The sequence below is a fragment of the Salvelinus sp. IW2-2015 genome, linkage group LG32 (genome assembly GCF_002910315.2).
Source record: "Salvelinus sp. IW2-2015 linkage group LG32, ASM291031v2, whole genome shotgun sequence".
Lineage (NCBI taxonomy): Eukaryota > Metazoa > Chordata > Actinopteri > Salmoniformes > Salmonidae > Salvelinus > Salvelinus sp. IW2-2015.
In genome coordinates, this window is record NC_036871.1 from 22,124,691 (window position 1) to 22,151,865 (window position 27,175).

Genomic DNA, 27,175 nt, shown 5'->3' on the forward strand with positions numbered 1-27,175 from the left:
TTGTTTAGTTTGTCAGTGTTCGTTTCGTTTTCGTCTTCGTCTTCAAATAAAAGAGGATGTATTGTTATCACGCTGCGCCTTGGTCCTCCTCTCTTCCACAATGTTACGACGATCGTGACAGAATCACCACACCAACCCGGACCAAGCAGCGTGATACAAGGCAGCAGCAGCGATCGCAGGACTATTGGAATTGGGAGGAAATTCTGGACGGCGGAGGACCCTGGGCAAACCTGGAGAATATCGCCGCCTCGTGAAGAGCTGGAGGCAGCTAAAGCCGAGAGGCGGTGGTATGAGGAGGCAGCATGGAAGCGCGGCTGGAAGCCAGAGAAGCAGCCCCAAAAATGTATTGGGGGGGGGTTCTCGGGGAGTGTGGCAAAGTCAGGTAGGAAACCTGCGCCAACTCCTCGTGCTTACGTGGAGAGCGGGAGTACGGGCAGACACCGTGTTATGCGGAAGAGCCCACGGTGTCTCCTGTACGTGTACATAGCCCGGTGCGGTACATCCAGCTCCTCATAACGGCCGGGCTAGAGTGGGCATCGAGCCAGGTGCCATGAAGCCGGCTCAACGCATCTGGTCTCCAGTGCGTCTCCTCGGGCCGCCGTACATGGCACCAGCCTTACACATGGTGTCCCCGGTTCGCCAACACAGCCAGTGCGGGCTATTCCACCTCGCCGCACTGGCTTGGCTACCGGGAGCATTCAACCAGGTAAGGTTGGGGCAGGCTCGGTGCTCAAAAGCTCCAGTACGCTTCACGGTCCGGTCTATCCGGTGCCACCTCCTTCGCCCAGCCCATTAACACCAGTGCCAACACCACGCACCAGGCTTTCCAGTGCGTCTCCAGAGCCCTGCTCCTCCTCCACGCACTCGCCCTGTGGTGCGTGTCCTTAACGGTACAACCAGTTTCGGCACCACGCACCAGGCTTTACTGTGGCCTCAGCAGGCCAGAATCTGCTGTCTGCCCAGCGCCGTCTGAGCTGCCGCGCTGCGCTGCCCGTCTGCCCAGCGCCGCTGCGCTGCCCGTCTGCCCAGCGCTGTCTGAGCTGCCGTCTGCAAGCGCGTCTGAGCTGCCGTCTGCCCCGCGCCGTCTGAGCTGCCGCCTGCGCTGCCCGTCTGCCCAGCGCCGCTTGCGCTGCCTGTCTGCCCAGCGCCGTCTGAGCTGCCGTCTGCCCAGCGCGGTTGAGCTGCCCGTCTGTCCTGAGCCTTCAAAGCCGCCCGTCTGTCCTGAGCCTTCAAAGCCGCCCGTCTGTATTGAGCCTTCAGAGCGCGTCCGTCAGTCAGGAGCCGCTAGAGCCGTCCGTCAGTCAAGAGCCGCTAAGCCGTCGCCAGTCAAGGAGTGCAGAGCCGCCGTCAGTCAGGAGCTGCCAGACCGCCCGCCAGTCAGGAGCTGCCAGACCCGCCACCATCAGGAGGTGCAGAGCCGCCGCCGTCAGGAGCTGCTGAGCTGTCGCGCCAGTCAGGAGCTCCGGAGCGTGCCCCTCAGTCCGGAGCTGCCCTCAGTCCGGAGCTGCCTCGTCCGGAACTGCCCCTCAGTCGGAGCCTGCCCCTCAGTCCGGAGCTGCTCCCTCAGTCCGGAGCTGCCCCTCAGTCCGGAGCCTGCCCTCTGTCCGGAGCTGCCCTCGTCCAGAAGGCGCCCATCAGTCCAGTGGGGTTAATTTTTGTATGGTTATGGTTGCCTAGATGGTTCTCAATTAGAGACAGCTATCTATCGTTGTCTCTGATTGGAGAACATATTTAGGCAGCCATATTCATTAGGTATTCGTGGGTGATTGTCTATGTCTTACGTTAGTTGCTTGTGTCTGCAACTTTCGTTTTATAGGCTTCAACGGTCGTTTGTTGTTTTGTTTAGTTTGTCAGTGTTCGTTTTCGTCTTCAAATAAAAGAGGATGTATTGTTATCACGCTGCGCCTTGGTCCTCCTCTCTTCCACAATGTTACGACGATCGTGACAGTTTTAACCAATCAGCATTCAGGATTAGAACCACCTGTTGTGTAAGTACTGATATTGTATCATATACTAGCACTCACAGCTTTCCAATAATACAATCTGAGACATTTATGGTCTGTTTACATATATTTTAGAGGCCATTTATACAGAAGATTGGTATAAAACCTTTATAAACGGTCTGCATAATTATATGACAATATTTTAGGTTGACTATAATTCCATTACACATTTTCTGATACATCACATGCCTTTTATTTTTTAAGTAAAAAGCAGAAAATTCATAATCTATGCCTCAACTGCCATCCATTCCAATTAGACTGGTTTTGGATTTCTCCCTGACTAAGATGTCTGCCATTTTCGCCCCATTATGGTACTTTGAGAGTTTATGACAACGCCCCTCTAGTAATTTAATAGGATCTCTATGGAGAAGACAGAGACAATATCAAACCCTTAACATGTAAGGGAGAAATTCCGCAGACACAGTAAAAGGTATTTTTGCAGCCCTGTGTACAATCTCTGCAAAATGAGGGGCTTTTGTGATGAAGCAATTCAAGTGAAAGCAGCCATTTAGAGTATAAATCCATGAACTGACAGACTAGTGAAGCGCACATCAACAACCAAACATCAGAGGCTAAAAAGTAGACATCTCACATTATTCAATTTCAGTTTGCATGGCTGGATAACGTCAAGGTTTTGAGGCTACCGATAGGTGTGTGTGTGTGTGTGCGTGCGTGCGTGTGTGCGTGCGTGCGTGCGTGCGTAAATGTTTGAGAGCAGTCATATGTGTATATTGGCAGGTTAGTGTACTACACACTTGTGTATTTCATTATGTTGTATTCATGTGCGTATTTCAATAGAAGGGCATCTTCATTCACAGTGTGAAAACACAAAATAATTGGTGAATATTCGTTATTGCTTACATTCATTAAATACATATTATGGATTAACATAACCGGGTTCACTCTCCACGAACACTTCACATTTCCCGAAACAATACAATGACAAGAACCGGGAAATTATAAAACATTTCCCCAATGTCGCACTAATACAATTCAACAAAATACACAACATGCGCAGCAGCAGATTAGCAAAAAAAATGTATTGCAACATTATCAAAACAGGTTGTCGCATGGAAGCCTTTAGCCTAGCTTTTTTACTTCACACAAAGTCACCATCAATTTAAAGTACACACATAATTGGCACTGCCGGACCACACACGTGACCCGAATATAGTTAATACACCCCTACAACAGGGTTCTCCAACCCTGTTCCTGGAGAGCAGCCATCCTGTAGGTTTTCATTCCAACCCTAATTTAGCACACCTGATTCTAATAATTAGCTGGTTGATCCACTGAATCTGGTTAGTTACAACTTGGGTTGGAGCAAAGTCTATGTGAGGGTAGCTCTCCAGGAACAGGGTTGGAGAGAAATGGACAACAGTATTGCCGTGTTAAAAACAATTGGGAACTCGGAAAAAACTAGCTCCGTCTGGGAAAAATCGGTTTGAACCGTCATCCACCTCGGGAACTCGGGCCTCTTCCTAGAGCTCTGACTTTCCGACCTGAAGATCACTGATGTCTCTGTCACAACAAGCAGTCCTTTCCTACAGCCTAGGCTATTTTCTTATCCAGTTCCAATCCCTGACTCCTGTCTCGCATGCAAATTCCTAACTTTATTATGTAATCCATAGGTTACATTATCAAAGCACGTCTGTCACCTATGCATGTCAAAATACCCTATAGCAATTCCTACGTCTCGTACTTGCTGCCCATATGAGCAGAGAATGTGTGTTCAACAAACAGTATGAGAGTAGATATGGATATTTTTAAAACAGAGTTGGTCCCCGTTAAGATACAGTATCTTGATATTTAAACAATTTTCATTCTTCATCTCCCTGTTATTCATGAGCTGATCTGCTATCTGTATAATCATCAACGCAATTTTGCCAAATATAGGATATATTCTGTCGTTCGTTGAAGGAAATTATCTAGCAAGCTTAGGAACTTTGGTCATTTTACTTTTGTTTGACTGCCGTTTCAAAGTTTGTGTGATTCGACAACGCTATGCTCGGGGTGCGCTCTGAGCACATTCTGTGTCGAGATAGCCTACTGCTGAAATGCGCTGAATTAATTGAGGAACATGATAAGACTAAATATCTGTTTAAGTTGCTCTGAAATCTTTACACAGTGGTGCATAGTTTTAAACGCTTTAAATGGGCACTTCCAATTTTAGCAGAATTTCCCAGGACTCTCGTGATAAATATGAATTATGCCCGGTATTGAGACCTGGTATATTTTCGGGAAAATATGAATCCCTAGTACATATTGCACTAACCATTATGAATAGGCAACATTTAATTATGCAGGCTTAGTTTCTCAGCAATATCTTGCTGGATTTATACCTTGTCTACTGTAAAAAAAAAWTATATATACCTCAGCTACTGTGGAATATACCTCAGCCACTGTGGAGTAAAGTGTAGCCTAAGTGGTAATGGTGCAGTCAGGTATGACTCATTGGGACATCAATAACCTCTATTCCAAACAGGTATGGAGTGCTCCTTTGTCTGTTGATGTTGTTGAATTGGATGCACCAGCACTGACAGTGGGCTTGTGAATGGCTTTTCACACTGCCTCAGGCAGTATACCTCAGACAGACAACAGAATCTCAAATGACATGTGAATGTAGAGGATGTGCAGTGATATCACTTCATCTGTAATGTTCTTACTCGGTCCTGGTATAGGTAGAAGGTGAGAGATTGGTAGTGTCCAAAATGGCACCCTATTCCCTATATAGTGCACTACTTTTGCCCCAAAGTTGTGCACTATATAGCTAATAGAGTGCCATTTTGGATGCAGATATAGAACAGTCCAACACCTCACTTAAACCAGCCTCGAGTGATGATTCTCTGGCCTGACATTAATGAAGTCAACCACTGGGCACAAACTGGTTGAATCAATCTTTTTCCCACATGATTTCTATTCACCTACATTGAACCAACGTGGAACAGACATTGAAATGACATCTGTGCCCAATGGGTAGCCTCCATTATAAGCACTGTGGGTTTGATCTTGTGTTGATTTGACTTCAGTTGCAGCATTTCAGCATGCCGGTTTAGTGTAAATCTCTGACATCTGATGGGGAATGCAACCAACTGACTGACAGAGCAGAGAAATACCCACCATTAACTAGTTTTGCAGATTAGCAACATTTTATGTAGGTTTGGTATATTCTTACCTTTTCTCTCAAACAGTCCCTTCTATCCAGAGCCCATCAAGCAACCATCTTGTTATACATATATTTTAAATGTTTATAGTTTCACCGTCATTTAACCCACAATGTAGCTCAGAAGCTGTCCTTCAGCAGAGGGCCGTCTAAAGCCCTTCCACAAAAGAGGAAATCTTAATATTACAGTATGTTGATATGCAGACATGCATCCTTACAGTACTGTCATCAGGGTCTGCAGTTGAGTACTGACTGTGTGACATGGCTCAGACTGGCAATGTACTCAAGCCCTAAACCCTAATGACCAAAGGAAGTTGGGATAATTGCTAGACTCCTTCATAATGTCAACATCATGACCTGTGGTTAATTGACAGACAGTCTTTATTAGTAAGTTGGGGTTGACAACATTTAAAACACAACACAGTCCCCAGACTTAAGTCCTAGCTACTGGTGAGCAAGATGGCCACCACCGCCAGTAGGATGCCCAACAGTATGTTTCCATCCGGTCGCTTACAGGTCCGTTGTTGGCACATATTGCCTCGCCACTGGCACAGGGGGAAGAACAGCGCAAGTGTCCGCATTTTCAGAAACTCAGTGAGTGACTGCCCCTAATCTGGTCAATAGCAGACGTTGTATATCGAAGCACTCATCGTTCGGCTCTGTCCAGGTGGCAACAAGGTTCGGTTGCGGATACATACCATGGCAGAGATGGCGAACTCATACTCAGTCACGGTCTATGTTCTCACCAGCAGCAGAAGGGACACATTCTTCTATGATAATGGAATTCCGCAAACCAACGTTACAGGTGCATGCCACCAGCTACTGTGCTGGAGTGTGTGGTATTCACAGCTTACAACATCTCTAAATCCTCCTATGTAACTGAGTACTTCTGAGAAAATAAAAAAAGAGCCCTACTAACTTCTAATAGACCCTCCCCAATATCCCTTTCAACCCCCCCCCAACCAACCTCAATGACCCTACACTTCAAACTTTCCTTCGTCAACATATTTAAAAACAATGGTACACATGCTCCACCGTGTCATTGACCAAACACAAACCATTCACATGCTTGACAACCAGATGTAATGACAAGTTCAATGTACAATGTCCTAAGCGCAATCACCACCTCTCCCTTCCTAATCTGACCTTTGAATTTGGTCCACCAACCTTCCTGTGGAGGGCATATAAATACCTTCCGTTGGGCTCAGAGTCCCATCTCTTCTTCCACACATCTATTAAAATGGCTCTGATCTTACATGTTGCCTCACCTCTACCCAGTGGAACTTTAATATCAATATCTCATTTCAAAGCTTTTTTGGCTAACTGGTCTTTAATTTCCTTCAGAATCTAAGCATACTATAATTCTAACAGGTTGTACGTCCTCCACCCATTGGAGGGCAACTATTATCGCAAACAGTTCAACTGAGTATACTGACAATTCATCTGTTAGTCTTCTACATATCTGCACATCACATTCAGGGTCCTTGGATCCATCTGTGAAAAGCATAAACACTTCTACCAATGTATTGTCAACCAGTTTCCCTTTATCACTGACTCCTGACCAATCTTTCCTTTTCTCTACCAAGGCTAGATCAACAACAGGATCTGTGAGTAACCAGAATGGAGGAATTGAGCTGGGTGCTCCTTTTTAAATGTTGCCAATGGCTCTTTAAGCTCATCAGGCTCAGGTGTGGTAGCTCCCAAGTGTGCTGGTTGCCATGGTGAGCAACAAGGGGGAGGGAACTACAACAAAACAATAAAGGAGACAAAAAAGAGACAGCAAACCAAAATAACTTTAAAGGACAATACTAACATACAGGCTATGGCAACACATCAGTCATAACATGAGAGGTATGCCATACAGTGGATAACTATAATGTGCTGTTATGGGATATGTTACCAAAAATGTTAGACCTTCTTGATATTGACAGATCTGTACAATTATGTCCTCTGTATAATGTATTGTACTGCTGTAGTTGGTATATGACCTCTTACTGTGGTCCCCTCTTTTGTCCAGCTTTGGCAGCTCCACTGGCATTTCTATAGTAAGGGATGCACTCCAGAGTATTCCAGGCAATTATGGCCTACCAGTAGTGTGCTCAGCAAAATATAGAATTCACACAGGTAACATTTACAAAAGCCAATCCCAAATCAATCTGGTCATTTCAGCAACAATTCAAATGGTGTTTGCGTAACACACCTTTCCTATTCCCAAGGAGAAACCAACAGTGGTGTGGTGTAAGAACAAATACTGTGCCATATGCACCTTGGCTGATTCAAGAGATAAATTACTCAAGGACAGATTCATTGTCAAGTTGTGTGTCGGTCACTTGCATGGAAATGCAGGTGTATAGAGGTATGCATGATTATATTCCATTCACATAGTCCCAAAACTATGACTCATCTCCCTATGGCACATCTTGACACGTCTACTAGAATGATATTCTACTGGAATGATGTTGATTAGCACTCATGTTTTAGACAGGTCTAACAAAACTTACACAGCTACCGATCAAATTCAAAAACAAACTGTAAAAAAAAAAACAGACATCATGTCATTCTGTGAGAACATATTGAGAATAATAGAGCATCAAGAAGACCAACCTTCTCTTGCTTCAGCACCTCCACTACACCTCCAGCTTCCCCAGCAACCAGTCAAAATAACTAGAGGTTGATGCTGATGACACTTGCCAGTTATCTGCTCTTTAGCCACTCTATCACTTACTCAGAAAGGCGCCCTGTCACTGAGAATGTCCACAGGAATATTTGATGGACCTATACCGGTGATCCCAGACAGCGATTAAACTTTGGCCACAGAAATAACACGCTCATGAGATAAAGACTGTCCAGTCTCTGTAAGGGCCCATTTTCCCATTTCTAATTCATCTGACACCCCAGTGTTAGAGAATGAGTGAAGTAGGGTGACAGGAAATTGGAAATACTTTTACAGTCCCCAAATGTTGAGAGCAATTTGGAGGAAAAGGGAAAAGGGGGATTCGGAAGGTGTCAGAAGGGTTATAAGTGGGTAGCCAGCTCCTGAGGAGAAACCTAGAGCGAGTACACTTTTATGTGTAGAGAAGTACAAAGCATATGAAGTTGAGTGAAGAAGAAAGAGAGGGACGTTACGATGGGAACTCTATGTGATGTAAGAGGCACACTCAAGTGCTCTGAGCCAGGGGAGGAGAAGAAAGAAAGACAAAAACTTAAAAAGAAGTTTCCATCAAATGGCTGATACCGTTTCCTAGTTTAGCTTGAAAGAGACAGAGAGAGAGAGCGAGAGAGTGCGGCAGGAAATTATCTTGGATTTGAACCTACTTCATGGGAAGGGTAAATTGGAACATTTAGACCAATTTTTACACTACAATGACATCTAAGATATGTTGTGTTCTAAGATACTGTAGTAAACCTTTATCCAGAGCTGTTTTTGTGTCTTAACACAGGAAGAGGAAAATAAATTGAACTCCTTTAAACTTTGTAGATAATGAAATGGACAGTTCCAAGAATGACTTCAATAATGCATGTATTGCCCTGCACAACTTTGCCATTCAAATGAAGATTATCAGTGCTATGCTATAAAGTCAATACAGATATGATTTCTTATCACATCGTTTTTTTCTTGTTGGACCTTATATCAGGCCCCAGCTTGTGCTTTCTGACACCCCTTTTGTAATCTCAGTCACACACCACCACTGCCTCAACCATGACAATAAATTACCAGTAGCAGTGCCCATCCGTTATCTTTGGCTAATGCCCAACTGTGGAATTTCAATGTGACATTTATACACAATTTCAAAAGATAAGAGAAGGCTCCAGCATGTGCATGCCCCCCTCTTCTAAATTGCCAGCTGCCTAGCAGACTGGAAGGAAAGCATGGGAAATGTGCATGATGAAAAGCTTTCATCACTAAACCCATTGCAAAATATTAATTTAAATTACTAAAGACATTGTCAAAGCTTAGACAAATAATACATGAATCATAATTTGGATACACAGGCATATTGCATATAATAACAAAGGCCATGTAACGATCGTCTAAGGGAGGAGACCAAAACGCAGCGTGGTAAGTGTTCATGCCTTTTAATGAGAAGTGAACACTATGACAAAAATAACAAAGTGATAAACGAAAATCGAACAACACGAAACAGTTCTGTCTGGTACAGACACAAAGACAGAAAACAACTACCCACAAAACACAGGTGGGAAAAGGCTACCTAAGTATATCTAAGTGGGAAAAAGCTACCAAACCAAAATAGAGACATAAAAAGGATCTCTAAGGTCAGGGCGTGACAGGCCAGGAGTTTTGCTGACTATGTGACCAGGTAAAACTATGGTGCCCTACAGTGCTAATATCACGTAATATACTGTAGTTCCAATTTCCCACTTTGAAGATATTACATATCCTCTCTCTTCATCATATCTTGACTTCTCATACTTAAATGATATGTAACTGTGATTGGTCCTACCTATTTAAGTCAGGTCGTGTAATTTATGTCTTCCTTCCTTTTAGGCTAAATACTCCCTGACAGCATGTAACACTGATGCCGAACTAAGCTGATAGTGGATAATGGGACCTTGTCAGGTCCACTCATTGTTAAGGAATTACTGTGTCTCAAGGGTTTGGTTAAACACGTTGGCATTAAATGTTGATTTATTTGATGAGCGATCATTCTAGGTGACATGCTGATGTAGTTGCCATACATTGGAAAAATGCTTTTAACTTCTTATGGCTGAATGGGCAGTATTGAGTAGCTTGGATGAAAGGTGCACAGAGGTGCCCAGAGTAAATGGCCTGCTCCTATGTCATAGTTGCTAATATATGCATATTATTAGTAGTATTGGATAGAAAACACTCTGAAGTTTCTAAAACTGTTTGAATTATGTCTGTGAGTACAACATAACTCATATGGCAGGCAAAAACCTGAGAAGTTCCACTTTCTGTTTGGATTTTTTCTGGGGGTGGCAGATTTTTAAACAAGCTCTCATTGAAATTACAGCGAGATATGGATGAGTTTTCACTTCCTACGGCTTCCACTAGATGTCAACAGTCAATAGAATTTTGTCTGATGACTCTAATGTGAAGGGGGGCCGAAGGAGACGACTAATCACTGCCATGAGGTGCCCACGCATTGAACTGGCGCGTTCACGTGAGAGGGAGCTCCGTTCCATCGGTCAACTGAAGTCAATGTAATTCTCCAGTTGGAACGTTATTCAAGATGTATGTTAACAACATTCTAAAGATTGATTCAGTACATCGTTTGACATGTTTCYACTGACTGTTAYGGAACTTTTGGACATTTYGTCACGTTATAGTGGACGCGCTTTGTGACTTTGGWWWKSKYKWYYRRWMRMSMWWWCSAAAGTAGCTAWTTGGACATAAATAACGGACATTATCGAACAAATCAAGCATTTATTGTGGACCTGGGATTCCTAGGACTGCATTCTGATGAAGTTCATCAAAGGTAAGGAAACATTTATCATGTATTTTCTGGTTTCTGTTGAGTCCAACATGGCGGCTAATTTGGCTATTGTTCTGAACTCCGTCACAGATTATTGCATGGTTTATTTTTCCGTAAAGTTTTTTTKAAATCTGACACAGCGGTTGCATTAAGGAGAGGTATATCTATAATTCCATGTGTATAACTTGTATTATCATCTACATTTATGATGAGTATTTCTGTTGAAACGATGTGGCTATGCAAAATCACTTGATGTTTTTGGAACTAGTGAATGTAACGCGCCAATGTAAACTCAGATTTTTTTATATAAATATAAACTTTATCAAACAAAACATGCATGTATTGTGTAACATGAAGTCCTATGAGTGTCATCTGATGAAGATAATCAAAGGTTAGTGATTCATTTTATCTCTATTTCTGCTTTTTGTGAAAGCTATCTTTTGCTGGAAAAATGGCTGTGCTTATTGTGGTTTGTGGTGACCTAACATAATCGTTGGTAGCATATTTGAAATCGGACAATTTGGTGGGATTAACAACAAGATTACCTTTAAAATGATATAAGACACATGAATGTCTGAGGAATTTTAATTATGAGATTTCTGTTGTTTGAATTTGGTGTCCTGCACTGTCACTGGCTGTTGTCACTGTTGTCCCTGTGACGGGATTGCAGCCATAAGAAGTTTTAAAGGACCTCCCAATAGCAAATTCTAACCCTCTCGTTCAATTATATGTTGCAGTTATATCTTAAAGCCTCGTCATTGTCTTTCAAATATCAACTAGCATGACAGGCACAGTACAGCAGGTGCTCTTTGATATCATTATGTGTAGGGAAGACCAGGTTTGATTGTCTCACGGGTTGCTTGTTATTACTCCCAATCCAAATGGCAATGTGTAATATTTTTAAGGTTAAAATGTGTGACTTCTTTCGTAGAACTCATCCACCTGGTCAATTCATGTCAGTATGACAAAACATTGAGTTGAGGAGAATTTATGTATTTTTCATAGGTGAAAGAACACATATGTTGTTATTTTCTTTGTAAATGTTTGAATTATGGGAGTATCCATGAACAATTATGTCTGTTGAAAAGAGGATAAGGACTGCTATATTCCAAACCTATTTCTGAGTTCCTACTGTAGATCAAGCCATGTGGTAACTAGCATCTTAATTAGCATTGGGGGGGTTGTCCCTATAACCCAGTGGCCTCATTAGGCCTGGGCGATTAGCCCTGAACAATTAGATGTTAAAACATTTTATAAATAATAATAAGGATTTCAGTTATTAGTTTCCATAACCACACATAACCTGCGCTAGGCAGTATAAAATTATTGACAAAAATAAACAATGCAATATACTGTGCTAGGCAGTTGCAGGCACTGCAGGTTCCTTGCTATCCAGAATTCTTGGGACGTTCCTACCTCATTGAAGTTGAAATGTAAAATGGTTTAGGTAAGGGTTAATGTTAGGTAGGGGTTATGGTTATGGTTAAGGTTTGGGCAAGGGTATGGTTAGAGGTAGGGTTTAGGGAAGGGACGTCCCAAGGATCGACGCGGTGCCTGCTGTGATTGAGCGAGATTTCACAATGCAGTGGACTGCCAGAGAGGAAGAGGCGAAGCGAAAGGTTTTACTCGGCCCAAAATCTCTCCACGAAAATAAACCCACGAGTGAAGAATTTTTGTATGGAGGTCAATGAGAGAGGGTTCAATTTGGTCAACAAAAAATGTCATTTCTAATTTGCTACGTGAGGCTTATTTGATCGAATAGAAGTTCCGTAATGGTTCGGTTGTTTGGAATGCACTAATATAAGTGGACGCACGTGGCATTTAATCAAAATGAAGATAAAAATTACTTCATATCAGAGTTGTGTCTGTTGTCATAGAGAGAGATAGATAGAGGACTCATCATGGATATAACTTGTTTTAGCATGGACATTCCCCATGCTGTCACAGACATGATAATGGCACAGATACAGAATTTAGTTCTCTATCTATCTCTGTTGTTCACACGCGTCTCATCCCTCTCATTGGCTAGAAAGGTCCGACCTGATCTCGCCTCCTCCCGACTGCCTTCCATCTTTGAGGACAAGTATTGTTAGAGAGGTCACTTGACTATCTTGTCAATATCTTGTCAATATAATAGACAATCTTTGGGACCACTCACGTCCATTGACCCCATCCCTACAGCACCTGTTAGATGTCAATGTCATCACTCAGCAAAATCCCTGTCACTCAAGTCTGAAGCATAGCACAGAGCAAATGAAAATCCAGAACTTCCCCCGAAAGAGAGGCAAAAAAAGCAAGCAGGTTAAATTGGCAGCAGCGAATGAGGTGCAGAGGGAAGAACAGTCAGAAAGTCAAAGTGCAGCAGCAGTGGAGTTAGCCACAGGTTTGTACAGGGTTGGTGGTAGCTAACTAGCTACTCTCGCTCAGCATAAGGGTTGGCTAAAGATAATAAGCCAGTGTTAGCGCTCTGCATCCTTAATTAAAGCTGCAATTGGTAACTTTTTGGGTGACCTGACCAAATTCACATAGAAATGTGTTTTATAGATCTGTCATTCTCATTGAAAGCAAAACTAAGAAGCAGTAGATCGGTTCTATGTGGACTACAATCTATGCTTCCTGTTCTTAAGTTTCGTTTTTGCATCTTTTACTTTCATTTTGGAAAACGAAATAACTAAATAATGCAGATGAGGACAGATGAGAACAGCAGGCTATTGTGGAGCACTTAGGACATCTTGGTAACCGGATTCCCGCTATTCAACCCTAGTATGCCCCTGCCATCAACTCCATTATAATGTATCCCAAGCGTTTTTGTGCTTGTGCTATATAAAGCTCCCTTCAAATAAAAAATAAATAAATTGGTCACATGCGCTGAATACAAGTGTAGACCTTACAGTGAAATGCTTACTTACAAGCCCCTAACCAACAATGCAGTTAAAAAAAATATGAATAAGAATAAGTAATAAAAGGAACAAGTAATTAAAGAGCAGCAACATTATGTACAAAATCAGATAAAAATAAGTTACAAACAACGGAAAAAAACATTAAGAAAACAGTTGGTAAGGAACACATAAAACGTCAGCCATCTTCTCACACACATTTTTTTCTGTCACACACCCCCACACGCACACATACGTGTGCGAAGACATGCATACACACACACATTTACTCAAATTGCATACAGTCTGTTATTCTCACGGCATAAAATGCWGAATTTTGTTATGAATATCWTTCGATCAAATATGGGGCAGGTTGTCACAAGTGGACAGAGTGTGTTTGATAGCTTATAACTCCGTGCTGGAATTTCAACCCAAGACCTTGGTCTTTCTCCCAATATTAAAAAGATTATTGTAAGATATACTGGTAGTGAGAAATACACACTAGAGTAAAAAGTGTGACAACCAACCCCGGTCTTCCCTACGGTTTTACAACTTCAAACAGATGAAAATACAATATTTTTGGTTATGGAAAATATATTTCAAAATGGTTTAGATAGTAAAATGATTCTCTGCCCTATACTTTTTTGTCACATAAACTGAAATTAGGCAAACTATAAGAATTTTAGCAACCAGGAAATGGCAGAGCGATTTCTGCATAGTGCATCTTTAACCTATTGGGTGTCACTTAGAGTTATTTAACAGTATATTTAGTGAATGGGCAAGCCAAGGATGTTAGGTCTAATAATCTATAAGCGAGTGTATTTGATGGGTTTCGTTTCTGTAGCTAGAATTTATTTTCTAAAAACCTGTTTTTGCTTTGTCAATATGGGGTATTGTGTGTAGATTGATGAGGCAATTTTATAAATTTTACAATAAGGCTATAACGTAACAAAATCTGTAAAATTCAAGGGGTCTGAATACTTTCCGAATGCACTGTATATGACAAATTTACAAACTTGAACTTGAACATAGAAGGGACATGGGAGRGCAGCCAGAAAGAGAGGGGAAAAGATTGCCAGCTTTGTGGTTAGATTGTAGGTGAACAACATATTGAAAATACAGACGCCTTAAGCTATGTGTCGTCAAATGATATGTAATCTACCATTAGCTGGTAGAACTGATAAAATGAAATTAATCTTAGAGGTCTTATAAGTTATTCCATTCTACATGTATTTTGGTGGGGGCTCATGTCTATTCATATAGCCCAGGGGCTATGTTGATTCTTATTTGTCATGTTTGCCCAGGTAGTAACTTTAAACTAAATCATGCAGATGAGCCAAGGATGAGGACAGATGAGAACAGCAGGCCAGTGGAGCACTTAGAACAGCAGCAGCCAGGGGCAACTGGTAGGGAAGAGGATGGTTTTGGTGACCCAGACACAGGCCCAAAACAAGTTAAGCTACCCCAGTAACCCCTTGAATGTTTTGAATTGCAAAACTAAAGAGACACACCAGACAAGACACATAGACAGCAACAGAAAAATAGATGATGGAGAAAGACACCAGACAAGACACAGAGACAGCAACAGAAGAATAGATGATGGAGAAAGACACCAGACAAGACACAGAGACAGCAACAGAAGAATAGGTGATGGAGAGAGACACACACACCTTTTTCTGCTGGGACTCGAAGAGAGAAGGAGAGTTTTTTAAGTAGAGGCCAGCGGAGCACAGGTGTTTGCGTATTGCGCAAGAGACAGAGGCTATAAAGTTAGAAACGTATTATGCATAACCCATCATTCATTAACTAAATGTATAATTAAAAAACAAGGTGACCCCCAAAAACCAGATGGAGATGGGTCAATTAGATGCGCATTCAGTCTTTATATTACAGTAGCATAGGCTATACTGCATCAAATGTTGGCCTACCTGTCACAAGAAGTTACCATGATGAGATGATAGCTCTASATGCATTGTGAACTGTGCTCCATACTGAGATGGGTCTGTCCCCACCCTGAGCGTTGATCCATCATGCAGAGGCCGTAGAGAAGTCAGATGTAGACATAGCATATATTGTATTTTAGCAGTTCCATTTCACCCTATGTTGTTCATATAAATAATTTGTTAGAATTTACCAGTTTCTCACAGTTTTTTATCCTGGGAAAAGGGATTGGTTTTGGGCGGTAAATCATGGTAAATCTTGGTAACCGGATTCCCGCTATTCAATCCCAGTTTGCCCCTGCCATCAACTCCATTATAATGAATCCCAAGCCCTTTTGTGCTTGTGCTATATAAAGCTCCCTTCAAATAAAGTTTTATCAGTCACATGCGCCGAATACAACAACATTACAGTGAAATGCTTACCTACAAGCCCCTATTCAACAATGAGGTTTAAAAGAAATATGAATAAGTAATAAAGGAATAAAGTAATTAAAGAGCAGCAACATTATGTACAAAATCAGATAAAAATAAGTTTACAAACAACCGAAAAACATTAAGAAAACCTTGGTACAGGAAACATAAACGCTCAGCCATCTTCATCAAACAATTTTTTTCTGTCCACACACCACACGCACACCAATATGTCGAAGACATGCATAACACATCACACATCTCTACTCAAATTAGCTAGCGTCCTACGCTTCACTTAGCATTCACGGAAGATAATGAAGAATTATGTTATGAATATCTCCGATAAATTATGGTCGAGGCGGTCAACTCATAGTGGATCTCAGAGATAGATAGCTATTAGAGTCAGTTCATATACCAGTGCTCGGACTTTCAACCCAGGAGCTTCTTCTCAGCATTAAAGAGATGTATTGGTAAATTATAACTGGGTGTTCTTCCAAAACATAATACCTATGAGAATAACATAACATAAAGTAACATACAGGACGTTGTGAAACAACTTCGATCATTGCACCTACGGCTAGTTGCAACAATGACTAAACTGAGGGGCTCTACCAACAGGGACTGATACACATGTTCATTTGGACAATCCGGTCGAGATATCAAGATAAATAGAGAGGCTGAAAAGATAATGACCTCCTATCCTTCGACTATGTGGGGGGAAGATGATGGATGGCATGGAGTCAACTGTGAAGGTTTGATGATTTGGGGCTTGGTAGGTAAACGTTCTTTTCTTCTCCCGTAATCGACTTTGTTTTATCACATTCAACTCTCCTGCTTGCTTCCCCAATCACGATGTGCAACCCTCCTCACGTTTATTTTTTATGTGCTGACACATTCCCTGTCATCTCAGTTAAAAATGTCTGTGGTCTGGTGGGGTTGTAACGCTCTTTGCTGCACATCACTCTTCCCTCCCTCCCTCTCAGTCTTGTATTATTCATCAGGATTCCTTTAGGAGCGACACACTCTCTTAAAGCAAATTCACCCCTCTGCTTTGACTTGTTACACCTTAGCCCAGTCCTGAGCAGCAGTGTAGAGAACAGAGAAGAGTGCTGGTGGATGTGTGTGTGTGTGTGGTGTGTGGGTGTGTGTGTGTGTGTGTGTGTGTGTTGTGTGTGTGTGTGTGTGTGGGTGTGGTGTGTTGTGTGTGTGTGTGTGTGTGCGTGTGCGCGTGCGCGTGCGCTTGTGTGTGTGTGTGGTGTGTGCGGTGTTGTGTTTGCGTGTGGGAGAGAGTAACAAATTTGAGGAAAATGCTGAGATGACAGTGTGTGCATGCATGTGTGCGTAAGAGAGAGAAAGAGTGTGAGAGCATCTGTGTGTGTCTATGTGTACCAGTGTGTTGTTAGTCGGCCAATCAGAGCACCACTCCAGAGCTGCAGCAGGCAAGTGAGGCAGCAACCTGGCGGATTGGGGAGATGACTCCACTGAGGTGGATTGGGAGCAGCAGTAGACAGATAGGGGAGAATCTGTTCACAGCTCACTGTTCACATACCTTATCATCTGTTTGGAGAAGAAAGGTAAGGGCAAATTGTTCAGCACTTTCAATCCATCTCTCTCTCTCTCTGTTGTCATAGCTTTCATATCTGCTATGGTCTGTCGTGCTACTGCTGCTGCCTCTGCTGTTGGATCCTCTGAAGCTGCTTTTGCCTGTGGTGAGCGCTGCTGCTGTGAAAAAGTGTGAGTTCATTTATGTTTTATTCACACTGCTTCAGAGCCTCTCTATACGGCCAGGGAAATGCAAGAATGAGAGCCCTGCTGCCATATTTTCAATGGTTTTATTGTTTGAGCTTTATTGGAGTTCTCCTTTTTATTATCACCAAGGTATATATCAAATTACCATAGTACTTTTCATAGGCACTCATAGCTCCAGCTCTCAGATGGAACTAAACAGGAGAGTGGAATCCTGTGGAATAATTTCACTGCTCCATGATCAATTCACTGCAGTCTAGCAATTGGCTGTGTTAGTGCCTCAAAATATGTAACTGGCTAAAGAACAGGAAAATATGTGATGGTTCTGCTGAAAAATATCCTCCTAATGTGTAGAGGAAGGGTTGAATTTCTGCAGGTGCTGATTTGTATAGAATACATAAGGGTGTATGTAGGCTGCTATTCTAAAATGTCATGTAGTGTATTTGTCAGCTGCGGCTCATTACCTTATGATTAGAGAGATCCATACTAAATGTATGCATAATTCCCTCCATTGAAATGCCAAAGGAATTCTCCTGAGTTCTATTTGATCCAGAGGGGGGAAGGTTTAAAAGACTCACTGGGACAGTCTGTCTCTGCTAGCTACTTTAGTGGATACCTCTTCACTAATGCCTCATGCAGTGGGGATGTCAATGACTCAATGTGCCAGACCCACGTCAAGCTTTCCCTTGAGTCATTCTCTGTATACTGCTAATCCTGTAATGAGCAATCATTCTCACCATCCTCTCCTGAGATTTACTAAAACTCCACAAGGGGTGGTCTTTCCTCCTTTCCTCACCCTCCAGTCTCCACAGAGGGAAGAGGATACTGGAAGCCAAGTCAAGTGAGATTCTTGGTGGGGAGCAAAAACCACCTGCTTGGTTTTGTAGATCTCAAACCCTGAGAGATGAGTCTTGTGAAAGACATATTTGTGCTAATCTCATTTAACCAGTATGTGGTGCATTCATGTTGGTCCTGTAATGTCTTACTCCCACTATAACCAGCGTTGTCAGTGAAGATAGTTAATGCGTTATCTACAGAAACATCTCAAAATGTCATTGTTGCCAAACTTCCAACAACAAGCAGGATGTAGCATTTCAGAGATGTTGTCTTTGCTGAGTGCAATTGTTAGCAGACAAAACACAACAGACCTTGGTCTGTAGTATAAACTTCCAAACATAAAGCTGCACTTACAGCAATGCAAGGGTCCAAGCTTTTGAGCATAAAAGTAGCAAGCTGAGTATGTGTATTTGAGGTTAAGCCCAGCTAGCTACTGTATCCCCCAGTAGCCTAGTGTTGAGGGCAATGCCCTGACATGCCCAACGCTGTGTTAGCTAGTGACTTGATATTGAAGTGCAAGGTCAGCCTTCTCAATCATAGATACTGTAGTGAAGTGACCAGTAATTGTATTTCTCTAGCATACATCTAATTGTATGTTGCTGGCTTGGGATAGGTAAAATCTAGGTTTCATGCTAGTAGCTGATTTAGCTAGTTAGCTGTAAGCTACAGATTGGCTTAGCTGTACAGCATGGCTAAGTATAATTAAAATCATAGTTATCCTTAGAGTCCGACATGACTCTTGAACGTAGTGCAGGGGRAAAAGGGGAGGCATATGCATAGGTCTAAGCTACAGTACACAACTCGTCATAATGTAAGCCACTGCCTCAGATGTAGTCTCAAGGTCCACAGAGTATTTCTCTCCAATTAGCATCATAATTAGCAACATTAGAATCTAATCAATTGCTAATCTGTTTTGTGGCCCTCAACTAATCAGAATGAATAGTTGCAACACCCTTACCCTTGAATTGCATACAAGGACAATCAATTAACTATTTTCTATCAATTTTTCCTGGTATATTTGTGGAAAATATTGGATATTTGATTCATATGCTGTTAGCCTGGAATCATGTTTAGCCATACTGCAAAAGACAGATGTGGGTGTTTTCGGGGTAGAAGTTTCCTATTTCCTGAAATTGAGCGTAGAGAGAGAACCTGCAGAGCAATATCCACTATATCTCAATGACAGTTATCTGTAGCTACATGTATTTCTGCTGACACTCTTAATACAACCATGTTGAGGGATGTAGCAATAGAATGAATATCCTGTGTGAACCTAATGCTATTAGCAACAATTGCCCATGCTACAGTGCCTTCAGAAAGTATACATACCCCTTGACTTATTCCACCTTTTGTTGTGTTACAGCTTGAATTCAAATTTGATTAAATACAGTCGAAGTCAGAAGTTTACGTACACCTTAGCCAAATACATTTAAACTCAGTTTTTCACAATTCCTGACATTTAATCCAAGTAAAAATTCCCTGTCTTAGATCAGTTAGGATCACCACTTTATTTTAAGAATGTGAAATGTCAGAATAATAGTAGAGAGAATGATTTATTTCAGCTTTTATTTCTTTCATCACATTCCCAGTGGGTCAGAAGTTTACATACACTCAAATAGTGTTTGGTAGCATTGCCTTTGAATTGTTTAACTTGGGTCAAACGTTTCGGGTAGCCTTCCAAAAGCTTCCCACAATACGTTGGGTGAATTTTAGCCCATTCCTCCTGACAGAGCTGGTGTAACTGAAACAGGTTTGTAGGCCTCCTTGCTCACACGCGCTTTTTCAGTTCTGCCCACACATTTTCTATAGCATTGAGGTCAGGACTTTGTGATGGCCACTCCAATACCGTGACTTTGTTGTACTTAAGCCATTTTGCCACAATTTTGGAAGTATGCTTGGGGTCATTGTCCATTTGGAAGACCCATTTGCGACCAAGCTTTAACTTCCTGACTGATGTCTTGAGATGTTGCTTCAATATATCCACATAATTTTCATTCTTCATGATGCCATCTATTTTGTGAAGTGCACCAGTCCCTCCTGCAGCAAAGCACCCCCAAAACAGGATGCTGCCACCCCGTGCTTCACGGTTGGGATCGTGTTCTTCGGCTTACAAGCCTCCCCCTTTTTCCTCCAAACATAACAATGGTCATTATGGCCAAACAGTTCTATTTTTGTTTCTCCAGACCAGAGGACATTTCTCCAAAAAGTACGATCTTGTGCCCATGTGCAGTTGCACAACTTAGTCTGGATTTTTTATGGCGGTTTTGGAGCAGTGGCTTCTTCCTTGCTGAGTGGCCTTTCAGGTTATGTCGATATAGGACTCGTTTTACTGTGGATCTAGATACTTTTGTACCTGTTTCCTCCAGCATCTTCACAAGGTCCTTTACTGTTGTTCTGGGATTGATTTGCACTTTTTACACCAAAGTACGTTCATCTCTGAGCGGTATGACGGCTGCGTGGTCCCATGGTGTTTATACTTGCGTACTATTGTTTGTACAGATGAACGTGGTACCTTCAGATGTTTGGAAATTGCTCTGGATGAACCAGACTTCTGTCGAGGTCTACAATTTCTGAGGTCTTGGCTGATTTCTTTTGATTTTCCTATGATGTCAAGCAAAGAGGCAGTGGGTTTGAAGGTAGGCCTTGAAATACATCCCCAGGTACAYCTCCAATTGACTCAAATTATGTCAATTAGTCTATTAGAAGCTTCTAAAGCCATGACATAATTTTCTGGAATTTTCCAAGCAGTTTAAAGGCACAAACTCTGACCCACTGGAATTGTGATACAGTGAATTATAAGTGAAATCATCTTTCTGTAAACAATTGTTGAATTACTTRTGTCATGCACAAAGTAGATGTCCTAACCGACTTGSCAAAACTATAGTTTGTTAACAAGAAATTTGTGGAGTGGTTGAAAAACAAGTTTTAATGACTCCAACCTAAGGGTATGTAAACTTCTGACTTCAACTGTATATGTTTTTTCTTACCATCTACACAAAATACCCCATAATGACAGAGTACAATTTGTCTTTCAAATGTATTGAAAATGAAATACAGAAATATCTAATTTACATAAGTATTCCCACCCCTGAGTCAATACTTTGTAGAAGCGCCTTTGACAGCGATTACAGTTGTGAGTCTTTCTAGGTAGGTCTCTAAGAGTTTTCCACACCTAGACTGTGCAATATTTGCCCATTATTCTTTACATTCTTCAAGATTTGTCACATTGGTTGTTGATCATTGGTAGACAACCATTTTCAGGTCTTGCCTTAGGTTTTCAAGTAGATTTAAGTCAAAATTGTAACTTGGCCACTCAGGAACATTCACTGTCTTCTTGGTAAGCAACTCCAGTGTATATGTGTGTCACACCCTGGCCATGACTAGGGTGTGCATTCTAGTGTCTTTATTTCTATGTTTTCTGTTTCTATGTTTTGGCCAGGTATGGTTCTCAATCAGGGACAGCTGTCTATCGTTGTCTCTGATTGGGAATCATACTTAGGCAGCCTGTTTTTCCACCTTAGTTGTGGGTAGTTGACTTTGTTAGTGGCCTGTATAGCCCTAAATAGCGGCATGTTCGTGTTTGTTGTTTCTTGTTTTTGTTGGCGACATTTAAAATAAAGTGAAATGTACGCTCACCACGCTGCACCTTGGTCCGGTCACTTCCCTGACGACGTTCGTGACAATGTGGCCTTGTGTTTTAGGTTATTGTCCTGCTGAAATGTGAATTCATCTCCCAGTGTCTGGTGGAAAGCAGACTGAACCATATTTTCCTCTAGGAATTTGCCTGTGCTTAGCTCCATTATGTTTCTTTTTTATCCTTTTGCTCAGTATATTGGATTTGCCCCAAACATAACACTTTGTATTCAGGATAAAAAGTGAATTGCTTTGACACATTTTTTGCAGTATTACTTTAGTACCTTGTTGCAAACAGGATGCATGTTTTGAAATATTTGTATAATACAAATATGCTTCCTTCTTTTTGCTCTGTCAATTAGGTTAGTATTGTGAAGTTATTACAATGTTGTTGATCCATCCTCAGTTTTCTCCTTTAAACTCTGTCACTGTTTTAAAGTCACCTTTGGCCTCATGGTGAATTCCCTGTGCGGTTTCCTTCCTCTCTGGCAACTGCTTTAGGAAGGACGCCTGTRTCTTTGTAGTGACTGGGTGTATTGATACACCATCCAAAGCCTAATTAATAACTTCAGCATGCTCAAAGGGATATTCAATGTCTGCTTTTTTTTAAATTCCCAATTACCAATAGGTGCCCTTCTTTGCGAGTCATTGGAAAACCTCCCTGGTCTTTATGGTTGAGTCTGTGTTTGAAATTCATTGCTTGACTGAGGGACCGTACAGCTAATTGTATGTGTGGGGTACAGAAATAAGGTAGTCATTCAAAAATATTTTTTTTAACTATTATTGCACACAGAGTGAGTTCATGCAACTTATTATGTGACTTGTTAAGCAAATGTTTACTCCTGAACTTATTTAGGTTTGCCATAACAAAGGTGTTAAATACTTGACTCACAACATTTCAGCTTTTCATTGTTAATTCATTTGTAAAAAATTGGAAATACATAATCCCAATTTGACATTATGGGGCATTGTGTGTAGGCCAGTGACAAATAATCTAGATTTAATCCATTTTAAATTCAGGCTGTAACACAACAAAATGTGGAAAAAGTCAAGGGGTGTGGAAACTTCTGAAGGCACTGTATATATTTCTGTCCATTATATACTGTATATATATATTGTGGGTGAAACAGTATGTGAACATTATCAAAGTGAGCAATGTTCAATGACTCCGTGTACTGTATACTGAACAAAAATATTAATGCAACATGCAACAAGATTTCACTGAGTTACAGTTCATATAAGGAAATCTGGCAATTTGTCACGTTCTGACCATAGTTCTTTTGTGTTTTCTTTGTTTTGGTGTTGGTCAGGACGTGAGCTGAGTGGGCATTATATGTTGTGTGTCTAGTTTTCCTGTTTCTGTGTTTGGCCTGATATGGTTCCCAATCAGAGGCAGGTGTTAGTCGTTTTTCTCTGATTGGGAGCCATATTTAGGTAGCCTGTTTTGTGTTGGGTTTTGTGGGTGGTTGTCTTCTGTCTTTGTGTTCTATGCACCAGATAGGACTGTTTCGGTTTTGCAACATTTGTTATTTTGTATTTTGTAGTGTTCACGGTTTTGTCGTTATTAAACATGATGAACACTAACTACGCTGCGTCTTGGTCCGATCCCTGCTACACCTCCTCTTCAGACGAAGAGGAGGAAATCTGCCGTTACACAATTAAAATAAATTAGGACCTAATCTGTGGATTTCACATGATTTGGAATAAAGATATGCATCTGTTGGTCACAGATACCTTACAAAAATGATAGGGGCGTGGATCAGAAAACCAGCCAGTATCTCATGCAGTGCGACACATCTCCTTCGCATAGATTTGATCAGGCTGTTGATTATGGCCTGTCTAATGTTGTCCCACTCCTCTTCAATGGCTGTGCGAAGTTGCTGGATATTGGTGGGAACTGGAATACACTATCGTACATGTCAATCCAGAGCATCCCAAACATGCTTAATGGGTGACATGTCTGGTGAGTATGCAAGCCATGGAAGAACTGGGACATTTTCAGCTTCCAGGAATTGTGTACAGATCCTTGTGACATGGGGCCGTGCATTATCATGCTGAAACATGAGGTGATGGCACGACAATGGGCTTCAGGATCTCATCACGTTATCTCTGTGCATTCAATTTCCCATCGATAAAAAGCAATTGTGTTCTTTGTCCATACCTTATGCCTGCCCATACCATAACCACATCGCCACCATGCGCACTCTGTTCACAACATTGACATCAGAAACCGTACGCCCACGCAATGCCATACACACCGTCTGCCTGCTACAGTTGAAACCAGGTTTCATCCATGAAGAGCACAGTTCTACAGCGTGCCAGTGGCCACACAGATGAGCTTCCATGAGACGGTTTCAAACAGTTTGTGCATTAATTCTTCGGTTGTGCAAACCCACAGCTTCATCAGAAAAAATAAGAAACCGGCATACTGCTCTTGCTAGTATCACTGCTCTTTAATAAGCTTTACATATCGGCCTCAAGGCCTTTGTCAGAGCYCATTGTGAGTTTTTTTAATTAGCTCCCTTTTGTAGACATAGCTCCATGGATGCATTGAATAGATGTGGGTGGAGCTATGTCTACATAAGGGAGCTAATTGAAAAAACGCACAAAAGCTCTGACAAAGGCCTTGAGGCCAATACGTAAAGCTTATTAAAGAGCAGTGATACTAGCAAGAGCAGTTTCTTCTTTTTTCTCATCTTATTCAACAGTTACCATGCACCTGCAACACAGATAGCTCAGATGTGAGAGTGCCTTTAGAATTTTGAATCAGCTGTCCGGGTGACTGGTCTCAGTGACCCGGGTGAAGAAGTAGGATGTGGAGGTCCTGGGCTGGCATGGTTACACGTGGTCTCTAAAATGCCATTGGAGGCGGCTTATGGTCGACAAATTAACATTAACATTGACAACAGCTCTGGTGGACATCCCTGCAGTCAGCTTGTCAATTGCACGCTCCTTCAAAACTTGAGACATCTGTGGCATTGTGTTGTGTGACAAAACTGCACATTTTAGAGTGGCCTTTTAATGTCCCCAGCACAAGGTGCACCTGTGTAATGATCATGCCGTTTAATAAGCTTCTTGATATGCGACACTTGTGAGGCAGATGGATTATCTTGGCAAAGGAGAAATGCTCACTTAAAGGCATGTGAAGAAATGTGTGAGAAATAAGCTCTTTGTGCATCTGGAACATTTATTTTATTTCAGCTCATGGAACATGGGACCAACATTTTGCATTTATGTTCTTGTTCAGCATACATAGGGCAGCTGTCTCTATGGTGCATGGTAGAGTACCGGGTGGTAGCTGGCTAGAACAGTGACTAAGGTTCAGAGCAGGGTTGGCTAGTGGTGATTATTTAACAGTCTGATGGCCTGGAGATAGAAGCTGTTTCTCAGTCTTCAAAAAGAAAGGAGGACCAAGGCACTCTTCATATAATTAATTAAAATGCCTTTATTAGTATGGCATGTTCAATAGAAACAAAGTTGTTTAAAAACCGACGCGTTTCGGCTGCATGGCCTTCGTCAGGGAGTACAGAAAAAGGAGAAAACAATGTCCTCTTGTTTCTCAGTCTCTCAGTCCCAGCTTCAATGCACCTGCACTGTGTTCACCTTCTAGAACCAGCGGTGCAAAGTCAATGGACGGAGGGCCAAATAAAAAATTTAGCTACAAGCCGAGGGCCGGACTGTTCGAAGTTCATTGAAAAAATTTTAAATGACGCATATAGTCTAGTGAACCTAATTGAACCTACTGAAAACCTAACAAATATATTCCAATATGATCAGATAAATAAAGCAATATTTTCTTATGGCTCTGTCAGTAATCTTTATTTTCAACAGACACACAAAGACAAATTTCCTTTATATAAAAATCCCCATAACATGAACATTAAATGAAAGAAACCGGTATTCAAGGCACCATCAGTAGCCTATATTTCTATTTTAGCAAAAGTGGGCTAAATTTACTTCAAAGAAAAAAACAATAATAGCAATTTTCTATCATCCACTCAACTGAAATATTTTTAAATATAATTGGATTGAAATACAATAAAATAAAGTGCAAAAATCTATTAATCAAAAACAACACTTTGTTTAAGGAGAAGTAACATGCAGTGAAAACAAATATTAAACTTTAACTTTTAAACTTGAACTGAGTAAAAACTCTAAATATGTGATTGCACAGTAATGTTCACTTGTTTGAGGTTGAGGGTGATACTTGGTGGTGTCCCATCTTTTCCACAAGTTCTATCAATGTTCGGGGTAAGGCTCTGAGCTGAGGAAATCCTCAGAATTGAGTGGAGGTGTTCAGCAGTAAGTCGACTTCTGTGTGAGTTTTGTTCAGGTTCATCAAAAAGAAAACAGTTGTTCACACAGGTATGTGCTGCCAAACATAGACAACGTTTGAGCAGCCTGGATGCGCAGCTGGGGCATTGTGTCGGGGGAGAAACGGGCGAACTCCGCAGCACCCACTGCCGCATATTTTGCCCTCAGTGCATCATTGCATTGGAGGTCAATCAACTCCATTTGGAGGTTTGGTGGTGAGCTTTCCACGTCAACAGCAAATGGGTTACCGAGCAGTTCCAACCTGCTTTTTTTGTGCTTCAAAGTCAGCAAATCGGCGTCGAAAGTCAGCGGCAAGCATACCTATTTTATCAGCCAACTGTGCGCTCGGGAAGCACTGGTAGAGAGCTTCTCTTTCATGGTCTGGCAGCTGGGAAAGTGGCTCAAATTTTCTTTCCGCATCTGCGTCTCCCACAGAGTCAGTTTGGTTTTAAATGCCTTCACTGTACTGTACATATCAGAGATGACATGATCCCGACCCTGCAGCTGCAAGTTCATTGCATTCAGATGACTCGTAATGTCACAGCAAGAAAGCCATTTCACACAGAAACATTTCGTCTCGGAGTTGTGTTGTGTCTTTCCTTTGCTGTCCAAGAACAGACAAATCTCCTCACGAAGCTCGAAACATCTTTGAAGCACCTTTCCCTGGCTTAGCCATCGCACCTCTGTGTGATAAGGCAAATCACCATGCTCCGTTTCTAACTCCGTCAGAAATGCCTTGAACTGGCGGTGATTCAAACCTTTGGCTCTGATAAAGTTAACTGTGCGCGTGATGATG

The 27,175-nt window shown here is 41.8% G+C and overlaps 1 protein-coding gene across 3 annotated transcripts in view; it reads left to right on the forward strand.

Annotated features, from left to right (window-relative positions):
- cdh18a (cadherin 18, type 2a) overlaps positions 1 to 27,175 on the forward strand; it is a 69,159-nt gene that overhangs the window by 2,144 nt on the left and 39,840 nt on the right. Inside the window, exon 1 of one of the 3 annotated variants that reach the window (XM_023976723.2) lies at positions 17,164 to 17,583. The exons of 1 other annotated variant lie outside the window; for it this stretch is intronic. The gene's annotated coding sequence lies outside the window, so the exon portion shown is untranslated. Of the gene's footprint in view, positions 1 to 17,163; positions 17,584 to 27,175 lie in introns of those variants that run through there. One more of the 3 variants, XM_023976724.2, reaches the window with a different exon arrangement.